This window comes from Pelophylax lessonae (genome assembly GCF_965119305.1).
Source record: "Pelophylax lessonae genome assembly, chromosome: 10".
NCBI lineage: Eukaryota > Metazoa > Chordata > Amphibia > Anura > Ranidae > Pelophylax > Pelophylax lessonae.
The window spans coordinates 59,517,796-59,523,993 of record NC_138777.1 but is presented as its reverse complement, the minus strand read 5'-3'; the positions used below and the strand labels follow the sequence as shown (position 1 = coordinate 59,523,993).

At 41.8% G+C, this 6,198-nt stretch overlaps 1 long non-coding RNA gene across 1 annotated transcript in view; it reads right to left on the bottom strand.

Annotated features, from left to right (window-relative positions):
- Positions 1-1,327: 1,327 nt before the first annotated feature.
- Positions 1,328-6,198, bottom strand: part of LOC309565684 — an 84,415-nt gene continuing 79,544 nt past the window's right edge. The window contains exon 3 of the long non-coding RNA XR_014225823.1: positions 1,328-1,631. This is a non-coding gene — a long non-coding RNA (uncharacterized lncRNA). The remainder of the gene's footprint in view (positions 1,632-6,198) is intronic.

Here is a 6,198-nt window from a genome sequence, read left to right as displayed (position 1 = left end):
GAAATAGCTGCTTTTGAGGGTGCCACTCCAGTCAAAGTGAAGTCAGCCTCTCCGGGAGATATACACAATGTCCCCTAGGGCTCGATCCATCTTTCCCCCATATATATATGGGAGGAGATTGGCCGCCCATCATAGACTCGACCCCCACGCCCTCCGTGCCGCATCATTCCGGCCGGGGCATGGGCGGATATGTCTCCAGATGTTGCGCGGCTACAGAGAGAGCCGTACACATCCGGAGATGGCAGACAGAAGCAAAAAGACCACCCTATACCTCACTTCCGGTCGGATCAGCTGATCCAGTAAGTTGTGCGTGTAAACAAAACACGCACATCACAACATCTACTCCATAGACAGCGGAGCAGGGATGTCAGTGTAGCTCCCGTCCCACCAGAAGCTGCAGAACCAGCCCCCAAAAAAGTGTGAGAAGATAGACTGAGTGAATAGTGATGTGGTGAAAAAACATTAAAAGAGAAAAGGGATGTGAAAGAAAAAAAAAAAAGAGAATATGTGTATGTGAATATGAAGTTTAAAATGGTGCGAAATCATCATATAAATGTATATGTACATACACATGCATGCATATTTACATAGGTACATATATATATATATATATATATATATATATATATATATATATATATATATATATATATATAACCAAGTAGGTAGAAATTTGAAAAAAATTGAAAATAAATGGTGTACATCGAAAAATAGTGAGAAATTGTATATGCTGTATATATTATAATGTAAGTGTCAAAAAAAAAAAAAGGGGGGGGAGTATTAGGAGCTGAAACATGCAGCTATCATATCCTCTGGCTGAGAGAGAGGGAGAGGAGAAAAAAAAAGGGGGGAGAGGGGGGAAAATCAATAAATGTATCTGTCCAGTAGCAGGGTATTCGGTCTATCTATGGTATTTGAATACAGACTCTGACATGTTGTAATATACATGAGATCTTACGGTTTAGAAGCACATTGTTGCACGGTATCTATACGCATCTGTGTGATGGTTTTTATGTAACTTTTTAACAATACATTTTGTCTATATTTATATTATTCAAGATTGCACATTTTTTGTGAGATTATTCAGCATACGTATGCCTACAAAGTCCTACTATCTTTAGGGGGATCGTTATTTTTCCCTTCCCCCTATTTTCCATTTATCTATTTATGGGATGTGGCATCACTATATTTCGGATAATGTCTCAAAATTTTGTACTATTTGCTTAAGTATATGCTCAAAAACTCAAATAAAACAACAAACTACTAAACAGATTATTTCATGTACAGTAAAATTCTAACTAAAAATCATAAAACAGACATATATTCATATCAAACGAAACACATTCTGCCCTTGATTTTTCTCGCAGACTCCACACGGAAAATCAGTTCATTACTAACTAAACTTAAACTAAACATTAATTTGCCTTGAATGCAACCCCCTCCCATATTTCTGCTAATGAGAAGGTGTTTCAGTCTTTTGTAAAAAGTTCTTTAGAAAGTCCATTAGAAACAAGTCAAGGTTTGTAACACATCAAAGGCCTTGCTCTCCACAGCTATTGTGGTCTCATATCATTCTGTTCATCATGAAGCCAATTTTCTCTGGTCTTCCCATGGATCAAATCAGAGACAGCCTGTGGAGTGGGAAAAAAGCTGATTATCTGTTTCTTCTAATAATACATAAACAGTAGACCCTGGCCCTTCAGCTACAATCTCTCCTGTAACTGGCTTCTTAAGAAGCCTGGATCTATGACCAACATTTTGCCACCTGCCTGTATTCACTTCTGACCCTCCCAAAGAACATTGATAGGGAGCAGAGGAAATATACTGATATTTCCCAGAAGATCATTGCTGTTCATTTTGGAAGGTTTGCTATTATAGAGCCTCACTTTCTACTCTTGCTGATGAGTACCAGTCAGAGTCCCAGTCACTGTCCTGAAGCTCATCTGTCAATGCAAATACAAACTCATACCTTCCTGTCAGATTCCCTCTCATTCCTAGATAGGCTTCAGATATGTCACTCTTGGTTTCTATGACATGGGAAGCAGTAACTTTGTACCTGTTAAGCCTTGTTCTTTTAGGCTACCTTACATAAATACTGAACTCTGCACTCTAGCTGTGGAATCTGTGCCATAGCCCCCACCATCCTCTCATATGGTGTGCTTTGAGCTATTGGCCTAGAATTTAACAACATTACTGCCTGTGTGAGGACCCAATCCCACCCCCTTATGGCGCTTTTCCACTTCATGGAACCCGAAGGGTTCGGCTCGCTTTTACGTTATTCCAGTGCTTGGTACCCCATGGTACGTTTCGGTGGCGCTTTTCCACTACATGGAACCGAACAGTACGGCTCGCTTAAACAGTACCACCTTGGTTATGGTTCCAAGAGGGCCGTACTGGTACCATATCCTACAATCCTTTGCATGCAGCCTTAATTGTTTGTCACTACTAGCCAGTGATTGGTCAGAGAATCGTTGTTATCCCACCCACTTACTATTAGTGTAAAAGCAAACCGTACCAAACCATACCGAACCGTTCCAACACTGTACCATGCGGTACCATGCAGTGGAAAACCAAACCGAGCCAAGCAGGGCCAAGTGGAGCCGAGCCGGTACTTGCAGTGGAAAAGTGCCATTAGTGTATGTATGGGTGTAAGTTTGCGTATCTGGTCCTTCAAAAGCCCATTGAACCTTTCAATCAAACCATCTGCCTGTGGATAGTATGGGATGTTGCACAACCAGTACACTCCAGAATATTCGGCCCAGTACTGTTGATCTGGTGAAGTGTGAGCCGTTATTACTTTGGACTTGTTTGGGACAGCCATAAGCAATGACATGTTTCTGGAGCAGTGGAAGTGATGCGGCTTAATCTGTACATTTGCAAGGATGAACAAACAAAAGTCCTGAATAGGTACCCACTGCAGTGCAACAATACTTCAGTCCATTGTTTCCCCAGGGCATAGGACCGATTATGCCAATCTGCCAAATCTCTGCAGGCCTCTCACCCCTCCTAATCAACCAGGTGGAGTACTTTTGCAGTGGCCATTGTCACACTTCTCTACACGCTGTACAGTTCCCCATTATAGTTTTTATCATTCCCATGGGTGTAGGCAATCCTCTCTGCTGTGCCCATTCATATGTAACTTTCTGCCCCAAATGTCCAGATTGCTTGTGGGCCCAGTTGTCCAAGTTCATCAAAACAGGATCAATTGGCACAACTGCATTCACCTTGGCAATTTAGTCTGCCACTCTGATATAGTTCTCAAAGTTTGGGACCAGGGACACATGTGCATCAACATGCACCACTTTTATGGCGCAGGAATGAGCTTCCTTCCAGATGTAGTCCCAGCCTTCCTTGCCTCCCCACACCACCTTTACATGATTTATCTATTCAGTGGACTTCCACGAGAGCATCCAAGTTGCCAGTCCTTTAAAGACCGCCCAGCTGTCAGTGTAGATAGTGACATGGGAAGAAGAATCTAGAGTTATTACTACAGCTTTCAACTCTGTATACTGACTGGGCCCTTCAATTCCGGTTTCTTGCAGAACTGTGTCTGTACTTGGGTTGTAGGATGCTTCTGTTAATTGGTGAGGTGACTATGGCTGAACCCTCAGTGAATTACGCTGATGTCTTGTGACATAAACTCAAAGGGTGGAGCCTCTGAATGGGGGATGACTGCAGCACAGGAATTTCTTCTTCTGGCTGGGTGCTGGTAAAAGTGACAAGCACTGCCAACTGTTTTGAAATGTCTCTGACATCCCCGGCTGCAATACCACCTCTTTCTTGAGGGTACCACTTGCATTTCATCAGTGTCTGGTTCTGAGCTACAGTTGCTCTAGTGGTCAGTTCATTACCTCTCACCCATCCTGCTATTGGCAATGCAGTATGGATGGTGACTGTGTCCTTTCCTGTAATGGTCTCTACATGTTGAGGTGCTGTGTGGATCCCAAACAGGTACTTCTCTAGAGGCGTGTATCTCTTCTGTGCTCCTGCCAGTTGCTTGGACCAAAATCAAATGGGTATTGCTCTCTGTCCTTTCTTTTCATTTTGCTTCCACACACTTCAAGATATGGTACCATCCTGTTCCACTACATCCAGCTGAAAGGGTACTCCTTGTGTCAGGGGTCCTAATCCTTCATGCTGCAAAATGGCTTCTTTAGCAGCAAGGAATGCAGTCTGCTGTTCTGAACAATATGAGAACTTTTTCCTGGTGACATTGTATATAGACCTCCAACTCCAGTAAACTTCTGTGCCTCCTTTTTGGTAGTACAAATTTAGGTGTATACCCATACTTTGCCTTTGTATTGTACTGTTAAACACATGATGATGATGTCATTTAGGGCTAGCCACTCATCTGTATGTCTATATAATTTTTGTCTTACATTTTTTTGTCACCATTTTATGCTTTTTTCCAATAAATATGTTTTTTATCATACATATGTTTTTCACTCATATAGTGTAAAATTTCAATACTCAAACCTTAAGACCTCAAAAGGGGGGGGGGGGTCATTGCCTCCTTTTTGTTGTGCATCAGGGATGTTGGTCTTGCCCCAAGTCTCTTCAGCCAGCCCTATTTTCCCTTTTTGGTAGTAGGGGGTGACAGTTCCTTGATAGTTTGCTCAACTGTCTCTGGAATTTTCCTCTGTGGCCTATTCACATAATTCCCAGGAATTTCAACTCTGTGGTAGGTCCTTGGTCTTTGTCTCTGTTTATATCCAACCCTCTGTTCTCCATGTGCTGTATCAGCAGGTACAGTACTTCAGTTACATCTTCTTTTGTCCCAGAGATCAGGATGTCATTGATGTAGTAAAACACAGTGACTTTAAAATTCAGAGTACCTAAATATCTTGCAATCAGTCCATGACAAGTCATTGGAGATGGAAGGTAGTCTTAGTGAAGGAAAGTGAAAGTGTACTGGTGGCCATTCTACACAAAAGCAAACTGGTTCTGACACTCTGGAGCTATAAAAATCAAAAGGAATGTGTTAGCCAGGTCTATCACAGCATGATATTCTCCTGCCTATTTAGCAAATTTCTCAAAGAGTGAGATCATATCAGGTACAGCTGACTTTAATGGAGGTGTCACTTTGTTTAGACCTCTGTAACCCACAGTCAATCTATATGTCTCATTGGGTTTCTTTACTGGGAACACCAGAGATGAGAAAGGACTAGAAGATCATCATCAGAAATATCAAACTTTATTGCCTCATCCTCACTATCATTAGAGGAGAACACATCCTCACAATCACAGTTTTGGGATGTGACAATGGCACATACCCTGGCATTACTAACAGGTTTACGGCCTTTCTTTTTCCTTAAGACATTAATTGATTTGGTCTCATGAGGGCTGCACACCGCTCTTGCAAATCATCAGCCCGACTCACATTTAAACGTACACACTCCGAAGCAACTGCTAGCTGGTTTTTAATACCTTAATTTCTGCCTCTGCCTCCTCCCTCCTTTGTGATTCAGTATAGAGAGCATTAAGAAAGTACCAGCCAACTAAAGACACTGTTCTCTTCTCTGCTTTACTTAAATCCAACCCCTCAAGGCTAAAATCTACAAAATGATCTGAGACTTTATCACCCCAAGTCTTATTCAAGGGAGAAGCATACTTTGCACATTCTTTAGAAAGAGGCTCCCACTCATTGTCTCTGGCCCAGATAGGCAGGGTGCATGCCTCCTTCTGGACTCCAGAAACCTTTGTAGCCTTTCTTTTCCTAAACAGCTTATGCAGCATTTTTACTTAGCACAAGCTACACAACACACTACAGAAAACCGGTCTGCTTCAGCTGAACTTTAGCGCAAATCCTTTCACGAGCCCCCAAATTTTTTTGTGTGCGTTTATTAAAGTTACTTTGCATTATAAGCAAGGAATCTTAGGCCTCTGATTTGTATTAATGTGCTTTTACTAACTATGTGTAACTATATTTACAAATGCTGTACATAAAAATGTTTACAGTTATAGGAATACAATACAAGACTGGATTGGCAGAGATACATACAACAAGCAAATTGCTAAAAAAAACTACTTAACTCAGGTTAGAGCAGGTTCATGATCTCCGTAGGCAATGAGAACCCAGGCTTAATCTATAAGCTGTTGCGGGAGGTCGGACGAAAGCTTCTTAGGTGAAGTCTCCTCTCCTTCTGTCAGAGATTTCCTTGGTAGTTCTAAAGGCAGAGAGTTTTTTTTATCTTAATG